Source organism: Anguilla rostrata, chromosome 12 (genome assembly GCF_018555375.3).
Source record: "Anguilla rostrata isolate EN2019 chromosome 12, ASM1855537v3, whole genome shotgun sequence".
NCBI lineage: Eukaryota > Metazoa > Chordata > Actinopteri > Anguilliformes > Anguillidae > Anguilla > Anguilla rostrata.
Window position 1 is genome coordinate 21,018,787 of NC_057944.1, and position 20,496 is coordinate 21,039,282.

At 40.2% G+C, this 20,496-nt stretch overlaps 2 long non-coding RNA genes across 2 annotated transcripts; one reads left to right on the top strand and one right to left on the bottom strand.

Annotated features, from left to right (window-relative positions):
- Window positions 1-2,711: 2,711 nt before the first annotated feature.
- On the bottom strand, window positions 2,712-4,540 carry LOC135236906 (uncharacterized). The gene is made up of 2 exons (XR_010324705.1): window positions 4,400-4,540; window positions 2,712-2,786 (listed from the first exon to the last, which is right to left on the bottom strand). It is a non-coding gene; the product is annotated as an uncharacterized LOC135236906 (long non-coding RNA).
- LOC135236907 (uncharacterized) lies at window positions 4,478-11,548 on the top strand. The gene is made up of 3 exons (XR_010324706.1): window positions 4,478-4,618; window positions 7,015-7,167; window positions 10,605-11,548. It is a non-coding gene; the product is annotated as an uncharacterized LOC135236907 (long non-coding RNA).
- Window positions 11,549-20,496: the final 8,948 nt, after the last annotated feature.

Below are 20,496 nucleotides of genomic sequence, written 5' to 3' on the forward strand. Positions count from 1 at the left end.
ATAAAAGAAACATGACCTTTTTTATTTATTCATTTGCTCGCCTGTTCATTTAGCTTCATCGTCTTCGCTCTCCCCAAAGCGAGGTTGGTCGGGTCCGTGCACCATGTTTGTCGGTGGTTATTTACAGCTCTGGAGATACTGAGGCGCTTTGTCCCTGGTGGCTGCTTTCTTCATGGGGCTGATTTATTGTACTGCAAACTGCAGGTGCCATAATGCTGTTGCTTTTAAGGTTTTCCATGCAAGCAGATGTAGGCCAATATTGTTTTACCCTCCAGCATCTGTTACCACTTATCCTTTAATGACAAGCTCACATTTGCAGACCGAGTTAAAAGTTAAGACAATGCAAGAGTACAGTATCAAACTACAGACTACGAGTGACACACATTACAACACACTTAGCCACACTGGCAGTGATATTTCTGAAGGGAGGAGAAAAACTGTAGTCCTACCAGCTTTCAGCTACGGTGGTATTTGCTGGTGCATGTGTGTGTTATAAATGACCATGGGTTACAACTACCATTTATCAATGGATTTGTTGGGACTCCAGCTGAGATGAGAATAGCCTATTCTCAATGCATTTCTAAAGGCCTATTATTGCTAAATAAATACTGTTTAATCAACTGGCAAAACAGTTAATCAGCATTGCCTTGCCATTGATAAAAAAATGTCACTTTGGCATCCTTGAAATGCACTGAACAAGGTTTGCACGTGACATCTGTGGGATGCCTTGCTGTATACAGCACAAATAACAGAACTGCATAGCGTCAGTTAGGAAGACAAACACGTCATGCTACAAACTGGGCCATGTTCATCACATGATTGAAAGCTCTATTCAATAATCTTTGGGTAAAGAGGGACACAGGGGCTCAAAAATAAAAATAAAAAAGCACAGGAAAACATTAAGTGTTAAATAAACTCTTACAGAGAATACGTCCAACATAGTTGGACTCCGTTAAGAGAATTAACACTGGAAATTTTACTCTGAGAGATGAATTTTCTGAACCATGGCTATACTGTACATGCCAGAGCATCCAATAAGGGTGAGAGGGCACAAACGAGATGGACCCTACAGACAGTGATGGGGATGTCATAGCAAGGACACAGGGTGGCAGGAGGACAAACGCGGATAGTGTGAACAGATGTGTCACTGCGCTGTGTGTTCCTGTGCTGGTGTCCATAAAGCAAACGGTCACCCACGACCACAGCAATATGACCTCAGAGGTACAAACCTCAGATTTCATAACTGAAATGTTTATAACTATGAAAATGAATTCAAATTCCAAATCTTAAATAATTTATTACAACGTTTACCCGCATTATTCTATACTTTTTTTAAACAGGCACTCATATTTATCATTTTACAAGTTAATAACTAATGATCAAACAAGCTATAAGCTGGATCTCATTTTTCAACATGAGTTTTCCAAAAAGTGCAGTACAATAAGATAAAACACAATAATAACCCGTCTATAGCTGACACAGCAGGCAAAATGCCACCATTTTTTAATTCTCACTAAATCACTACAAACAGTAAGGTGTGTCAGAAATGAATGTAGACTGTGTGTGTTGATTACAGAAAAATAAAAAACGTAAATGAAATGAAAACTCCTAGAAGGGTAGCTTGCATGAGATGGTTCCTGCCAAAAGACATGGCATCAGTGAGAGGGGCAAAGGGGAGCAGCAGCTCCCCGCACTGGTATTTAACAAATGCGTCAGAGTCAAGAAATGCATTAAAATGCACATCTTATTGCGCACAATAAATTAATATGGTTTTATTTACATTATGCCACTCCTGGAGAACTAGCTGATTTTAGATGGACTGAACATGCAGTTATTGAGGCAAAGTGCATTTCATGTGTAAGACCAGACAAAACCTAAAACCTTACAGTTAAGTAAAAAATATTTAAAGCAAGTTTCGAAATTCAAGTCATGTATTTTTTCCTGACAAGATGCACGTCAAGGTGAGGAGTTCATAACTCTGCTTAACGCACTGGGATGCTGGAGGAGGGGACCAGATGACCTGCTCTTTGCTATCTGATGTGTAGGGGCTGGTTTCATACTCTACCAGAACTGTGAGTCAGACCTTTCCTTTTCTTTGAGAAAGTTGGTGTGACTCAGTTCTGCCATGAAACCACAGGCCAGAAGTCAAAATCTCTTATTGCAAGGCCAGAGAACACTAACACAACAAAATTAAGTTTAATGGAAACAGGCTATTATGACGGATTATGTACCTTTGAGCATCAGGGAATGGGTAGATGATATGCCTCCCTCCTGTCCTATCACTCATTTGAAATATGTGGAGTTCAGTGGTCAGTTACTTAATAAAAGCAGTAAACCTGCACACACAAACACACACACACCACTGACATAACCTTTTATATAAACCCCTCTACACCAACTTCCTTTTCATCGTAGCTCCCTGCTGACTGCTTGATTGGCAAAAGATAATTTTCCACAGTGCTCTGTATTCTGTTCGTGTGCACGTCACTACCTTCCACACTAAGCTTCAGACGAAGTGAATGCTCAATGCTCTGAAATCCTTTTGAATACATATGGGAACTGTGTCTTTGCGGCTATATATTTTTTTCATTAATTTTTTTGTGAAATGTTCTTTAATAGCCCTGTTACTCTGAAAAGGGGTGGACACACAAAGAACAAACCATCACTGTCCATGAGATTCCCATCCCTGTGTTTCCTGAGAGCATTTCCTGTCTGTCATCAGAGTTGCATCAGCACTGTGTTTAAGTGCCATCATCAGAAACTCCACTCATGGGTGTGGCCAATGACTGTAGTGATGGGAGAAAGAGGAGCGTAACGTTAGGAGGTTAACCTGTACTAAAACCCTGCGGTCTGTTTTTCTATTCTCAGCCAATGGCTGTCCAGGTTGTCCCCACACACTCCCTGGTGCAGTATGTGTAATACCACAGGTAACATGTGAATATGCTGCCATTTCAGGATTACTCTGGACTTCATTAAGAGATGCTCACAGCTGATCAGTCTCCGCATTTCTGAAGGACGGACCCAAACCCCAAGATTATTTCTCTCCCCATGGCCTTGTAGGTTGGATAAATCGGCTGCTTTTGACACTAGCACGCATCATTAGAAGCCACTGATTCACTGATGTGGATGGAGAGGGCATGCTCAGGGAATCCTCTGCTTCATGTGTACTGTCCCAGTCAGGGCCGGAGCCACAGACGATGCTAAACGTCCCTGCACGTGCCTTTTTAAACATCCCCTTCGGGCTGCCACAGCAGAGCTGTCTCAGCATTGTTAACTTGTTTATTACAAATCATCACAAATACAAGTGTCAGGACTAGAAATTTTTTATGAAAAACTACAAACAGTCCACTATTCTGGGTACTTACTGTACATCCATACTCTTTTTTTCCCAGTCTTTTAGTTACCATATCAGAAGTTCCCATGAGTATGTGTAGGCGATTGTATGTACGTATTTGTGTGGGAATCCTGCACGGGCCTGAGTAGTGTTTTTCTGAAATTCAAATACACAGGCCTCACATAAGAATTTGTTTCAGTGTAGTGTGTGTGAAGGCAGTTTTTCAAACTTGCAAGAGAAGAATCAGTTCCCACTAAGTGGCCACTTTAGTTTGTGTGCACACAGCCCGCATGGGACTGGAATCTGTAACAACAGTAAAAGTTTAACGGGCCTGTAGCAGCGACAGCGCAGACTAAAACAGTGTTTGGACAGCATCCCCATCTGCTCAGAAATATTTGCTGAATGTAATAGGAAAAAATTAATTGTAGAGCGCTCACACTTCCTCAACAGAAGAATATCCTGTTGTGTTAAATACTGGTTTGAACAGGGGCATCCCTGTTCATTTTTTTTTAAAAGAACACTATAAAGTAAATTATAGACATTCCACCATCGAGATGATTCAGGGATAAATGCCCAGGCCTAGACTGGCCTGCACTTATACCAAGACACATGCAACCGTCACTTAAGAGTGAAACCTTTACAAAAGGTTCGTGTGTAGTGGGTAGGAAACAAACAGAAGGTTCTTTATATCAATAATATTTTAAGTAAAATGAAAATTGAAAACGTGTAATAAGGACACTTTCTTACCCGCCTTCATCAAATTAATTTCATTGGCACATGCAACAAAAACTACAGGCTTAAGCACGGTTGTTGTGAAAAGCAAACAACATTCGGAGTACCCCAACGCGCTTATACTGATTTGCAGCCTGGTAACATGCGCTCTCTCGAACTCCAAGGCAAATCTGAAGCCCATACTGAAATATTTTGTATTTGGGTACTCTGCTCTGTTATCTAACATTCAGTGAAACGACCGAGTGAACAAAGAAAAATCGGGGCGCAAACAAACTCATCAGCGGAAAATAGGAGATGATACAATAATATTAATAAGTATGAAGGCCTACTCACCTGGCCCCGCTGAGTGTGCAATCTTCGCCAATCGGGAGAACGAGCTTCACCTTCCGGAGATGTGGGCCTCCATTCAGAGCGCTAAACTGAATACGTCCAATTCCACACGACCGGTTTGCATAGGTTGCCCTAGGAATAGGCTAGATGATATCCTCCGCATTTGCATCGATCCACGAGCAGCTGGAACTACGGAACAGTGCGGCGCACCTGACCGAAAAGGTATGCATCAAACCTGCTCTTTAGAAAATTACGAGTCATGGACCACACCTGCGCTGTACACTAAAAATCAGTCGACATGCCCAACTACTACGCAACTACGGGTTACCGGTTTAGACATCAACACCATAAAGTAGCTAGCGTACAAACGAGATTGTCCGTTGTGTGACTTTAATCGTAAAATTTAATCATAGTGCGAACAGCAAAAGGACACACTGTTTCTTCCATAGGACAAGGCGCGCAAAATAATCTGAGGTGGACAATTAAATGTAGCGAACTGCGAATGTTTATCAATCAATTTAATAAACTCTTGATTGATTTAGGCTTCCTGGCGTTACCTGAATCATGGCTTGACTACGATATTATACTGCCTAAGTCTTATATTAGATACCTGGTTATGATTGTCTCCGTCTGTGAAGTGAGGTGCGTTGTTCTCAAAAACACTAGAACGGATAGATTACATTAGTATCACAACTGGAGTGTTTTAGCTATGTTATTATTTCTTTATTTTTTATTTATTTATTTGTTTATATAGCCTATTCAACAACGCGGGTCAACAGGAATTCTCAGCCCTTCATCTATTTAATGTTCACCAACAGATCGGAATTCTTGACCCAAACCTACAATTTATTACAGCGTTATCATATCACAGATGCTCGCATTTTGTGAATGTAAGAGTCGGTCAATCAAAGGCATCCCTAAATGTAACTGAGTACAAGTTGAATCTGCATTTTTGCAAATAAATTAATTAGATATTATGTACTCAAACGACTTTAATAACTGCTGTAACAGTTGATTCGTGATGACACGTAGTGAAATACATCATGCATGAAATGGAAGTAGGCCTATGGAAAACAAAACCTAGGCGTGCTCCCAGAGTTAAATAAGGAAATTTATCAAATGAGAAAGAGAGACCGTGTTTTTAAAACCTCTCTGGAAACAAAAATTAACATTGACATTTTAGAATTACCTGCATACTGTGACTTTTTATTATTCTATTGTGCATTGGGTTTCATTTAAACATTGTGATATTTTTCTTGTTTTAGATGATGAATCAATGCCCATACACACATAAAGAGCTTCAGATGCTGCTATTGCATTGGTGTCAATGTCAAGGTCAAATATACCTGTGCTTTTCCCTTTCAAATAAGCCCCTTAATAAATAAGCCCCTTAATAAAATTCCTCCTTCTGTGATATGGCTGCCATGCACTTATGCGGGTGCAATATGCACATATGGGAGTATGTACATAATTTAACCCCAGTAACAATTCATAAGGTGAATGTGTTGTCTGAAACACATTTGGTTCTTATATTTGACATTGTGGAACCCATTTCACCCTACCTTTACTGAATTAGAATCCTTTGCCTTTACAGTAAAGTGAGACTTGTGATTCATAATATGCAAATCAGGGTGGACATGCAGTCGTTCAAACCCAGCAAAAAATCCTGGGGCATGTATATTGCCTAAAACTCTGATTCTTGTAGTAGACATTCTGAGGAGCCCATTAGAATCCTTGTGGGACAAAAAGATTTGCATGGAGATTTGTATTGACCTGTATACAAATTACCCCAATTTTGACAGTACATGTAATAATTACACCCCAGCAGTTTCTGTGTCTTTTGTAATAAGATCTTGAATTCCCCACAGTTTGTAATACATATGGAAATTACTTACTAGGTTTAGCAATGTTTATTCAAAGTACATCATTTAACAATTTACTATTCTTTTTTATTGTTCTGTAACTCCATAAAATGTTTATATATTTGTAGTAGGAATTAATACCACATGTTGTGTCAGTTTGCTCCTGCCTTTGAAACAATGTGTAAAGAATTCATAATATTTTATTTTTAATAGCTAATTATAAAAGGTAGTATAAATAAAACATGGATTCATTATATTCATGAAGTAAAAAAAAATAAAAAATTGAAAATTGTTTTTATTACTCGTACATTTTCATTGGCTGTAACCATATTAAATTGTTTAATTTAACAGTGTTCAGTTTTACAAACACAGTTTGTGAGTTGCATCAGAATTTAAGTGGAGACGCTCAGAATAGTAGAATCTGTAAATGTAACCATGCGGCATCAGCTGTGGTCAGAATTCTAATCTCTTAAACAGCCCAACAAGAACTTTTATTTTGGTGGAAAAAGTTAATAAAAATACAAACCGGCAGCCTGAAACCGGAAGTGTTACTGTCCCGAGCTTCATGGGGCTCAATGTACATTTAGTGCTGGTTGAGGTGCTTTCCCTCCCTTCACTATAAAGCACTTAGAGATCATGAGATGAAAGGCATTATATAAAGACGTGCTGTCAGAGTGAACATTTCAGATAAAATATGAACTGAAGGGAGCGTGGTGAATCTGACTGGCATGCGGCTGCTTCCTGCGCTGTGGACAGCTGTGCGAGCCGCTCCGAGCGCCAGGGCGGGAGGGAGCCCGCGCTCGTAGGTGGGAGCAGCAGATGGCGGAGAGCCGGGGTCCCTAAACGGGGTCATTTCTCAAGAACTCCTCCTCAGCCCACAGAAGCGAGGGATTACATCACGCCGGGGAGGTAAGAGGAAGGTGACTCATCGTCTTGTGACAATTTTGCTCCATCAGGGGCATTTTTCCCGCCTCTCATCCTGACAGAAGTCAGCCCTCGGCGTTCGCTGGGATGGCAGACGGATTCGCATGCAGGCAGCAGCCTATGGCAACAGCTCCTTATTTACATTTTAATCCTGTCACCCTTTACAAATGGCTCTGCCGCCATTTACTTGCGACCTCGCTGTCGGTAACAGCAGAATGTCAGAGAGCGCCGAGAAACAGGTCCTCTTCTGTAGGGCGGGGCTCGGGGCCGTGCAAAAATAAAAAATAGCAGAGGGCCACGGTCACTAATGGATGTTTGAAAGGCACTTTGTGAAAGTAAGACGGGTCTTGCCACCCAGAGAAATCGTTGTGAGGAACTGGAGTGAAACATTCACACACCAACGCTTGAGCCTGTTCTAAAGTGAATTTCTCTGATGCTGCCACCGGCTTGTCCTCAGTCTAGAACCCGTACACTAGGTCAAGAATTTAATCCATTCATCACACTGAAACCTATTCTGAATTTCAAATATGAAATAAATTTGAATGAATATCTACATAATTTCCTGTAATATAGAAACATCCCTTTATACTGAAGTTCATATGCAGTTTATTAATGTGAGTTATTTACTTACTTCAGTACATTCATTGTTCATTTTTATCATTTTCTTATACTGGACATGTACCAGTACCTCAGTTTGTAATCCTGCACAGCACTTTGTATAAATGCTATACAGGAACATAAATAAAATGTATGCTATATACAAAAATAATGACCATTGTTTTGTCAGATAATCCTTCACAAGGGGGCTTGGTCATGCCATACCATGTCGTATTTGGTATTTTAATGTGATATTTTTCAAAAATGCATTTCCGTATCAGTTGCACCAAAAGAAATTAGTAAAATTCTAAATTGTGGACGAAAGTGTTTCAGTCAAAGCAATAATAATTTCTTAACCATATTACAGTACAGTATGTTGTTATATACCCCAAAACCTTGCCAGAGTAATGAATGAAGGTTTTATTATGACATTGAACATTTTAATAACAATTTTGTTTGGATTCATCTTTGAACAGTTACACCGCATGTATCCTTATAAAATAGTAAATATCTGTGACGTTTTGATGACCCACCATAATCACTTTTATGATTCAACAGAGGAGAAATAATATTTACATAGCAGAATGTATACATATTAAATATTTTATTATTTATTTTATTGCGGTGGAGTGGAGTTCTGCTACCTTTAAGAATTTTTGTTAATGTTGTATCAAAATTGCTCATGGCTCAGAGACCACATAACAGTCTTGCTACTCCTGAATCCTCAGTTTTGGTGAGTATTTTGCATGCTCATATCTTCTATCACGTATGCACTTGGACTACTGCTCTGTCAGTGAGAAACAGCTGGATAAATGCAGTCAAAATTATTTCTGTTCGCTCATTAGCGGTTGTCGTTGGCAACCAGCAAGCCTTGGAGCAGCTGAGAGCCGAATGGGCAGTCGATAGACGATCACTCACAAAGAGCTCATAAAGATCACTGTTGTGTCTGAATTCTGTGTTTTGCAAGCAAGCATCAATTTCCCTTCTGTCGCTATATTTTACATCTTTCTTTCGAGTGAGAAATGTATAGCTGCTGTAATCACAAACACATTTTCCATCTGCTCACCATGCTACCAGTCTTTCTGCTCCCTCTCTTCCTGCAGACACCCTTCTTCTTCATGGACCTGTGGGGCTGTACAGATGTGCTTCACATTTCCTCATATGATCTGACCACCTCTTCTCTACTGCTCTATCACACTAACAACCTCTATTTCTCTCTCTCACTCTTTCTCACACAGTCTCTCTCTCAGCCCCCTTTGCACTCCTCTGTTTGCAGGTACTTCAAATACGTTTTGCCATATAGCAACTATAGAACTTTTTGTAGTTGCGTTATGAGGTTACTTTTTCAAGTTTATTTGGGAGGATGAGGGGAAACAGCTGTTTCCTCAAATTCTCTAGAACCTCACACAGGCTATGATGTCTTGCAGAAGAAATCAAACCAACCACCTTCCAGACGAAGCAAGCAAGCTCCAGCATAAACTTGCTAGGAGTATGGCTTCATGGATCATGCCTCTCTTTGAGAGAATATCTGAGTCTGATTTTCCATTACATTCACATCGATTCAGGCCTGCACTGAGCTTGCTTTCGGAGGAACAGGATTGGGGAAATAAAAGCATTCATCATCATTTGGGGTTGTGACAGGAGTCTGGTGGGTGTAGGGGATAGCCTGTGTCAGCAATCTGTCAGCACTCTCACACTTACCCTCCGCACATTATTCTACCCACTAATGGCTGCATCTCTCATCTATCGCTATTACAAAGTCCTTGTTGCGGCATGGCATTTTTAATGTCTTTAGCTGTTAAGGACAATTTCTTTCCCCACCCTTTCCATTTGGTGATTTATGGCTGGGATTTGTGTTTGGACCACCTTAAGAAAAATGTAGGCAAATTTGAAACGGCAGCAGAATCATCTTTAGAGAGGTGCAAACGGATCATTTATGTGCTCACCCCCTCCTCTCTCTCTCTCTCGCTCTCTTTTTCTCTCTGTCTCATACACAAAACACAGGTCATGGCTTTGAAAATGGCCTTTTCCTCTGTCTCCTTCCTGTTTTGACCACAGTTCTCTTTGAATTGCCCATTCCAAGCAAAGCAGAGGAGAACTGACCACTTACTTAATTGTTCATTTGGTTTAGGGAGCCAAAACTCTGTCTAATTATGAAAGTACTGAACAATTAGTCTCATGCTTTATATAAAAGCATGATTATGATGAGCTTTTTCCAATTCAGAAATCACTGGAACAATCTTCCAACCCTCAGAGTCTGTTAGGAGAATAATTATAATACTAACTACATTTATTCAGTGCATTTTTGCAGGTGCACAGAATGCTTTACTGCCATTTAAAGATGTGAGACAAATATGACAAAACAATTTACCTGGTAAAAACAGAAGAAAAAACATCTCTGTTATTGTATAATAAGAAAAACGAATGGCCCATAAAACTTTAATGGCATTCATTCTGTCAAACAAGACTTTTTTATGTGTTCAGTGAAACCAACCTTGGACATAGGGATCAGCTATGTGCTCGAAATCACTGAAAATGCTGGAAATGGAAGCATGCCTAATTGCAGTGCCAGTGAAGCAGATCTTTTATTATGCAAAGCTTTGTAACCAATAATTGTTAGCCAGCTCAACTCAAAATGTTTCATAAATGAAAAATTGAATATCCAAAGTCTAATGAGATGATTATTCTTTTTTTTTTTTTTAGTATTTTTAATGATAAGAAACCTGACAGACATGTATAGGCATGTGTAGACATGACAGACATGATTGACATGTATAGGCATGTGTAGACATGACATGAGTCAGAGGAAGACATTTCATGCGCAGCTCCACAGGAGAAAAAGCTTGACGAGCGATGTGACGCTGTTACCCCGGCCAGCTGAAACCCTCCCTCCCTGGATGACGTGAGCTCCATTTGGTGCATCGCCCTACAGGACTGCCGGCTACTGCCAGCACTGGCATGAGTTTGTTACCAGGCTGGAAACTGGAACATTGCCTTAACAGGATAAGACACCTAGAAGCCCTATATTTCCATTTTTATCTTTGTAATAGTAAAAAAAAAAAAAAAGAATTGATAAAATATGTGCAAATCTACATTTAATATTACCAGTCAATACATTATTCAACTGGCTGATACTTTCACCTGATTTGTTTCAAATAACTTATTTATTATTCATTAACCCAAAGCTAATCATTGATACACATTTGTAAGGGTTGCTATTAATGCATTAATTAATCATGAATAGGATCCCTCAATAGACCGTATTAATCTGTACCTAATGGCTTGTTACTAATTAATGACCTAGAAAACTATTAAATTATTTTTCCTGCATAGGTTTTAAATAGGATATAATGGGCTTAGGAATCTATTAAAAGTAGGAACTTGGATTATACTCTGTCCCAAGAGTGCTTTAAAAACTAAGAAAGAAATGAAGATGTTTGTCAGGGGTATATTCTGTACACTATTATGGTGATCCTTTATAGCTAATAGGCAACTAAGCTTTCTTTTTCAAAGCAGTTATTTTAAAGCATGCCCAGTCAAACAGATGCTTTTAGCATGAAAAGCTGAAAGTGGCAATAGATGAAAAATGATACATTTTTCTGGCTATGGATTTCATGCATCAGTTGTAACACCAGGCATGAGTTGAAAATTGTATTACTATTGATAATCTATCAAAATTAATGCTTGAATCTACCACTGACACCAGTTTATTGTATTAATTTGATTCACCGGCAATACATGTGGTACAAAGCAATCCAGTTAAAGCCTACAAATGCTCAGTATTCATTTAACATCATTTAAGATACAAGATGGATGTACTTTCAGATTGTATTTAGCACTGAACATTTTACTTTATACCTGTGGGGTTTTATTGTTTTAAAACCCAAACCCAGAAGAAAATGGGTGCTTTGGACAGAAGGAATGTACAGAGGTTAACCTGAAATCATGGTCACAAGCGTCAGATTCAGCACTGAGCAAACAAAGAATGATGAGGTCAGGCTCACACCTAGATCAAATATTTTTACTCCAGTTAATTCCTGCAGATTACTGACACTTTTAAAACAAACATCGATATTCACCAATTTTCAGAACGTGATTTCTCTTTCATATGATTGTATGTTACAGTTAGTGGCATTTCAGTAAAAAGAAACATTTAAAGTATGTGAAATATGTATTTGACCCAGGCCTGGTCAAGCTCAGTAATGACTACATATGGGGAAACCGATCACTGCAGGGTCTCCTCACCTTGACGTTCTTGCACTCAGAAATGTAAAATGACTTGATTGACGTTCTGTAACCTGCTCTATCTGAGCTTAGCAGTGCTTACCTGGTTTCTTCTGAAGGCAAGACACCCCCTCTGGGACGGGAACACTGTGACAGTCGCGTCTTTTCGCTTCTGTGAGTTTGAAGGCACAGTGCGGAGATGCACAAAGCAGCGCTTTACCCCCGGGCCACGTTTCCATCTCCAGCTCTTATTAAATTTCAGCTTCGTGCCCCAAACCTGCGCTGTGCCAGCCTCAGAGGAGCCAGACTGCGTGCCTTCGGGACGGCGCGGGGGCGCACGGCGCGCCCCTCTCTCCCAGCGCTGCCGTACCGCCGCCCTCAGCGCGTTCCCATGGACACGGTCGTAACTCAGGCTGCTGCCCTCGCCACAGTCACTGCGCGTGACTCGAAGCTAAAGGACAGGGTATTCTTATGTCCTCAGTTTCTTGTCTGATTTCTCAATACCCCAGAAGCTTTGACAGCATATCACGCTATGTGCAGTCATCATTAATTCTGAGTAATAAAAAATTCCTTTTTAAATGATGACACCACACCTGACATGACCTGCTGCATTTTGAGGCTTAATGTTTGGCTGAAGGAAAAGAATAAAACTTACCCTCTGACACACAGTAACAAAGCTGGTCGAGCAGAACCAACACGAGGTGATTTGACGGTGGTTTCTGCACCACTGTTTGCTGCAGGCATTTGATTGACATGTCATTTTCTCAGACCTCAGCAGGGGACACGGAGAGAGAAAACACTGAGAGCATCTCGTTTCTTTACATTTTAATGATTACACTTTATTCATGTACAATTATAGAGAATGCATCCACAATATTAGGAAAGGCTATAGATACAGTAGATACAGGCAGACAGAAAAAAAATGTATACCATCTGATATGTGTCAAAACACGCTGGCTTTTGGGCAGCCTCTGCAACTAAAAGGCTGTGGAGAATAGCATCATGAGGCAAATTATTGGACTGCATGTTTCAGATATTTATGTGGAGCGCAACAGTGGCTGCTCATTATTTCTAACAGCTACCCTGCACCTCCAAGGTACTGACAGGTGAGCAAATAATTCCTTATGAGTCAGTAAGCCAGGCAAGGAACCTACACATGGCTCTACACACACAAAATATTACTGAGAAAAAAGAAAAAAAGAGGAGGAGGATTAGGCCTTGAACCGAATTCATCATGCTCGGCAGAAACATATTCACACAGACATCATGCGCTTGCTTTTGCTTGCTTTTCAGTAGAAATAGGGGAGATATTTTCCCACAATGCAGTGGGTGCTATTTGTTCAACTGATAAAGGTATTTATATTTGTATTTGGATAGAAACCAAAAGTGGGTGTGGTTTAAACCAGAAATGGGGAACATGTCCGTCTACTAATGGGGAGTGACTATAGCAATTATGTTCGGAGTAGGCTTTTACTGAATAAAAAAATTCATACCTGATATGGACAGACATGACGATTCAAAGACTGACTACCTAGGCATATTGTTTTACTATCTTCATGCTGCTCTTAGCAGGTTAGTTAGAGGCTACTTGATGCTTCTGTGATGACTTTCTAACTCCATTATCAAAAGAAAAATGCATAGCTTCTGTTTTTGGATGAATGTATGAATCACATGCTGCTTGCTATTACTTGTTCTGGTTAATCAGGATAAAACTTAAATGACAGCAGTCATGTAACAATCGTCTGGGAAACAAGGCCATACAACAACAAACACTAGAGGTAGCTCCAGCCTGACCAGACATGGATAGCCCACACAGACAACTTTAAACCCGCGCAGATGCACATATGCCATAACTGTGGCCCTCTCTCTCCCAATTCCTACTCTCTTAGCTTACACTGTAAGTGCTGGGGCAGATCCAAATATATGATTACGACAGCAGCAACATAAAAAACTGCTATTTGACATTGTTTTTAACAAAAAATCTGAATTATTTTGTAATTGATAAATTATTTATTTGTCGTCATTATTTGTGCGATTCAAAATTGTGCGCACTCCAAGTACACACAGAGAAATACAGAGACATTGTTGTAATATTAACAATGATGCTTTGAGTTGCAGATTACATCTCATTCAGGGATCTATAAGCTTTTTACAGCGATTGGGATTGAACAAAGTATATTTGTACAGAAATCTCATAAAGCAATGTTTGGTCAACTTACCTGCTTTATTTGAGCTTCTGTTTATTCACAAGTAAATTCATTCATTCTCAATGCCGTGATTCACAAAGTGATGATCTAGTTGTGATTCAATTATAATATGTACTGTGCTGTATTTATATCCCTATAACTCAATAAAGTGTGATTGTTTTTAGTTTAGGCTGCAGTGTTTACTGGTCACTTCCTACTCCAATCGACACTTTCTATGGAGGCTAGGCCCTTCATATTTTTATAAAGTTGGACATAATCATTCCTGAACTGGACTTACAGCTGGTCAGTTTACCATCTGCCATCTTATTGCAATATGATGGGATGTAATAACACAGAGAAAATACAAGAACTCATCGTTCAATTTCAGAAGTCTACTTTTGATATGACAGAAAGGCACACCCACTCTCATTTTATCCCTCTTGGTGAGCAGAAAACCTTTGACAGAAATAACACTGGGAGAAGACGGACAGAAATATCTCTCCGCAGAACAAGATGAAGACTGAGATTCAGTGGTCACACTATTTCATCTTCAATGTCATAAGCTGTAAAATAGAGTATGTGATGGTATCGTGTAGATGTGTATGTGCGTGTATGTTTACACACACACACACACGCACACACACACACACACACATATATGAATGGAATCAATCATCCTTAGAGATGTATGGAAAACTGATTATGATTTATGGGCTCCCACATTATGCAACACTAGATTTTTTAAAGATAAAATATTTGGAAATGCATATTTCTAGTGTCTGCATATTACAAGGGCTTGTTTCTCTGTTCTGACTCATTCACCTTTACAGTGGATCTGTCCTGTCACGGTCCAGATTTTTCCTGCGCTGTCCATTGTTCTGAATGCCACTCCTGAAGCAATTGTAGGGCTTGTGTTATACGTAATATGTAGATCATACGTGCATGTTATCATGCATGTTAATACAGTTATAACGGGAGGAGGGGGTGCAGTGCAAAGCTGGAGCACCTTGGGTTAGTGCACAGATAGAGGGAGAAAGACAAACTGAATTTATTTTCTACTTTATTTTTCTTACTTATTTTCATCAGTAAAGAGCAAAACCTTCTTTTTCATGGTATGTAAAGTTATGTTACAGAGGATTATTCTGCATCTGGCGGCAGTTCTTTTGCTCAGCATATGTGACAGAGCGGAATGGATTTGTTTGTGCTGTTTAACAAGGCTGAGCATTAATGTTAAGCGTGGTCCAATGGCCTCAGGTACTTGCAGATTTGATTGCTGGTCCATTTTCAATAATTAAATCAACGGTCTTAAGTGCTGTTTTGCCTATTACTACTGCAGCCAAAATATTCACTTCCCTAATTGTCATCCTGCTGGGAATCCTCATTTAGATAATAACGTCAAAGATTAAATCATACATTTTGGCAATGAAGTTGTTATTTTACAGAGAGCCGTGACCAGTGTGTTATATATGCAATGTTGTTCTATTGTGAACAAACACACAGCATTACAATTAATGAAACACTGACCTTTCTTTGCGCAGAATTGGATTTATCTCTGAAGTAGGGAATTTTGTCTCTTCGCCAGGGTAAACTTAGCATGTGATGTAAAATGGCATTGTCGAGAGTCATATTCATCAGGCGGACTAGTCATGACAATAATTAAAGCACTTATCGAAATGTAATTGTTCAGTTCCCATGTGCATTACTCAAAAAGACAGGAAGCTGAATGAAGATAGAAACTGCCATAACAACCCACTTTCAGTTATGGAAGAGATTTCATTATGAAAAACAAGAATTAAGGGCAGTTTGCCCATGGTGGCAACCAAAGCTGGGCATGTGACAGTGGCTGGCACTGTTGTATCACTCTGTATATGCACAGATAGCAAGAAGAAGAATGGCAGTTGCCAGGTTTGCAAGCGGTTCTGGGTGATTCTAAGAGAACTATGGATTGTATCTCTCTGTTTCTCTCTCCACACGGCCAAGTGATAAAGCAGAGTGCCCCAGGCAAACACCACCATATGTTTCCTGTTTTTTTTACCTTCTTCCATCCATTTTTGGAGAGGATTCCTAGAAGAGAAATCACACATCATCCTCATTAAAGAAAATAATATTTCAGAAACAATGGCCTAGTTTAGTTGAAGACACAGCTCAGAAAAAGGTGGTGGGGGTGAGGGGGGTGCATGGGGGGGGGGGGCATGTCTGGTTAAATCCGACAGAAAGGGAGGCACAGAATCACATGGTCACATTCCTGAAGCTCTGATTCAGCCAGACAGCTGCTCCACTGCTGAATATTTAGCTCACATTATATTATCTATTTACTTAGCAGGCAGCATCATTCTCCAGGGTGAATTACATTGGTCTCATCATCCATTTATACATCTGGAGATAACTGAAGCTATTTAGGTCATTGCTTTGGAACCCTACAGCAGTGCCCCACCTGGGATATGAATCGTAAGACTACATGAGCATTTTTCTAACCACTAGACAGCATTTCATCCCATTAACCTTAACCCTCCCCACCCAAACTCTTTTCAACAGCCGTCGACCACTAGACGCATTGGCTTCTACGAGTGGCTTCTTCTACGAGTGCATCACACAGGTGGGTGTGGCTTTTTGGTCCCTGAATGAGATGAAAGACGAGGTCAACCCACTGCGATTTTAATGATGGAATCATCTAAGCGTGGGATCCATTCAACTGCAGTGTCAGGTGAAAGTGTCTGTTCTTCAGCCAGTTCAAGCTGTACGTTGCTGCGATACGAACAGCAAAAGGGTGATGTCATGGTAAATGAATTAAGCTGATGAAAACATGGCTATGTTTTTGTGGCTGAACGGGATTGACACTGACAAGATCTTTCAGGAAAATCAGCAAACAAAGGTCTGGGTTGCAACACCAAGGGTTATTTATGGCATGTTGTAACCTCCCTTGGCCCAGCTTCATGCTCTGCTCAAAATATCCTGGACTTCTGCCCTAATTCACCACAATCTATAACAAATAAATAAGATAACTTCATTTTTAGGATACCAAGAGGCTAAATTCTTTGGATGAGCCCCAGGTAGATCTGGAACCCATGCAACGGTGTTATAATTTTTTTATTGGCGCAGATAAAAAAACTGAATACTTATCAAAGATAAGTCTGTACAATTCAGTATGTTAGCAACAGAGCTGAAATGACCTACCTCACATTGATTCATCTGCCGATGTTTTGTTTTTCTCAGTATGGGGGATCAAAATCACTGTACCATTATATTTATATACACTACATGGCCAAAAGTATGTGGACACATAGTATCCAGCATCTCATTCAAAATTATGGGCATTAATATGGTGTTGTGGGATGGCTTTATACTAGATGTTGGAGCATTGCTGCAGGAATTTGCTTCGATTCAGCCAGAAGAGCATTAGTGAGGTGGGGCTCTGATTTGGCAATGAGGCCTGGCTCAGGGCTTTCTAACTGAATGGATGGGGTTGAGGTCAGGGCTTTGTTCAGGCCGTTCAAGTTCTTCCACACCATTGACAAAACCTTTTCTATATGGACCTCGCTGTGTGTCCGGAGACATTGTCATGCTGAAACAGGAAAAGGCCTTCCCCTTTTCTGTAATGTGATTGTATGGGGGGCGGTGCCGTGGACAGCACTGTCCTCTCACACCTGGGTTTGAATCCAGCCTGAGTTTTTCTGTGTGCATGTTCTCTCCGTGTCCGTGTGGGTTTCGTCCAGATAATTTGGTTTCCTCCCACAGTCCAAAGACAAACCTGTAGGCTAATTTGAGAATCTAAGTTGCCCATAGGTATGAGTGTGTGAGTGAATGGTAGTGAGTGAATGGTATGTGTGCCCTGCGATAGACTGGTGACCTGTCCAGTGTATTCCTGCCTCTCGATCCTGCTCAGAATAAGCAGGGATACTGTAGATAACGGATGAATGGATGGAAGGAAGGAACTAAGCGGCCTAGCCCAAACCCAGACTGAAGTGGGTGTCCAGATACTTTTGGTCATGCAGCGTATTTTGAGAAGCAAGTGTGATGTTCAGTCTCACAAAAATACATTCATAAAAGTAATTCTAGAGAGCAATGTGCCAAGAGAAAATAGAGAAGTCCAAGAATTTCCGCTCAGATCTATATACCACAGCAAATAAAAGAGTAAATAAATTGGAATTTGAGTCCAGTGTGAATTGTTATGACAATATAGAATAACAGTTAGTCTATAGGATGCTTAGTACTATTTCAGATACATCAGCAGTAGTGACTTAAATTTTTTTACATTTTCAAAATTTCCCCAAAAAACATTTTGAAAAAACATTTCTAAATCCAAAAAAAACCTTACCCAATCATTTCCCCCTTTACCCACATTCCTCTGAAGCGTCGAGAAATACATTCCCCCAATTCATGCTTCAGTGACCTTTTAAGTGTACTAACAAGTGGGTATCGTTCGTAATACTTGGCAGTGTGGTATCATTTATGGGTGGTTGATTGAGCTGAAGACAGTGATATGCTCCCACTCACCGCAACAAGCCTTTCTCAATACAGTCCCTCCTGGTGATAAAATGTTAATCTCTTTAAATGCATCGCATTAGGTAATTGAATAATCCCCTCTCCCCGACGCCATTCAATTAGTCACCTCTGAGGATTCAAAGGTAGCGACCACATCCGACAACTGCAGACGTCAAAGAGTGCGCCGAGCTTCGGGAACAATTCGATCATTTTGTAGCGGACCGCAACAGAGATAATTTCACGGTTGCGCACGCTTTAAATTAAATTGTCTGTGTCAATCAGGCTTCAGGCTCTTTCTCCTTCCTGTTTGGACTTTTTGTCACCCATAAGATTCGCTTTGATATACATTATGGATGAATCAAGGGAATTTGGATTTTCTATTTAATTTATACAAGATGGCTTCCATTATTCAACGGATTATTTAATATTCATATGAGGATGAAAGCCATTCAAAAAAATTTAACTAAGATAGAAAACTGTCTTACCGTACTGCAGGAATCACTATTCTGGGAAAAGTTTCTGACATTTGCATTTTCTTAAAATTTTGAGGATATTCCTGCTGCAAGCCCCCTCCAGTATACACCCTCCTGACATGTAAACATTACTTTTTACCTCCTGCCTGCTATCGCTTCCCCTTTTCCAGCTTTTGTCCTTCTGACATCGCAGTCTGTTATCTCCCCTGTTCATTTTTTTCATAGTAAACTGAAATTTGCATTCCCTCAGCCATTCGATGCCCAATATCACTGTTACGTTAAAGGAGGTCTTCCTTCAGCTGGAAGTACGGTACAGTGCTCGCGCAGGGGGCTTGACCGCTTGCGTTCTGCCAGTGGAGACCGATTTGAGGTTATTCTCCCTTACTCTGTCCACTTCCACTTCTGCAAGGTTCCGTCACTGTCTGGGCCCTTTGGGTCCCGGACAGCTCTTTCTCTGGATGAATTATGACTGCTCTTCCTTGATCTGAAATGAGATTCATCTTCCATCACCAGTAATGAGAGCGCGTTTTATCTAAAGGAGTAAGCGAGTTAAATGCTTTTTTTCTTTAACTGTAGCAGCCAGTGAAATAATGGCGCACGGAGATCTCTTGGGGATGATTTTGCGAGGGATTATGTTAATGTTGTCAGTTGAAGGCAGGGATCCAGTGAATAGCCTCAATACTTTCCCTTTGAAGAGATTACTTGTCTTTGTCAATTGCTGACACTGGAAATTATTCAGTGAATAACCTTGCCCCAAAATTAATACATAGATACAGATATTTCTCCCACGTGAATTGTCTAATAATAATAAAAAAACAGATGGAGCTGCTGGGTAGCACATCCTGTTAAGGCACTGTTACTCATGCAGTCTGGTATGGAATCTGCGACTGTGCTGTAGGTTGTGGGTAGCCAGTACTCACCGCTGGTCGATCAGGCTCCCGCAAGTTTGACTGTTGAACTACACATGAAGTGTCTTCCTCTGTGTTTGAGCACGGCTAGCAAGCTGCACTGTGATAAGAGGCAGTGAGTGGCATCACTGATAGCATTCGCTGTCCTGAATCAAAAGCAGCTGTGGTAGTGAGCAAAGATTAAGACAGTTACACTTTCCAAATTGGGGTGAAAAAGGAGGAAAAGAGTTAAAAACTACAAAGCATAAATATGGAGTGAAAAAATAATTGCGATGGAATTCATTTTGAATTTTTTTTGAATTTTTTTTGCGGATTGTTAGTTCACATCCCATTGAGTTTGGATAAAAATAATGATAAAATATGATTAAAAAGCAAGTGGATTAAAATGGAATCATTCCCACCTTTGTCTCATTTAGAAAGGCAATTAAAAAAATTAATTGCTTT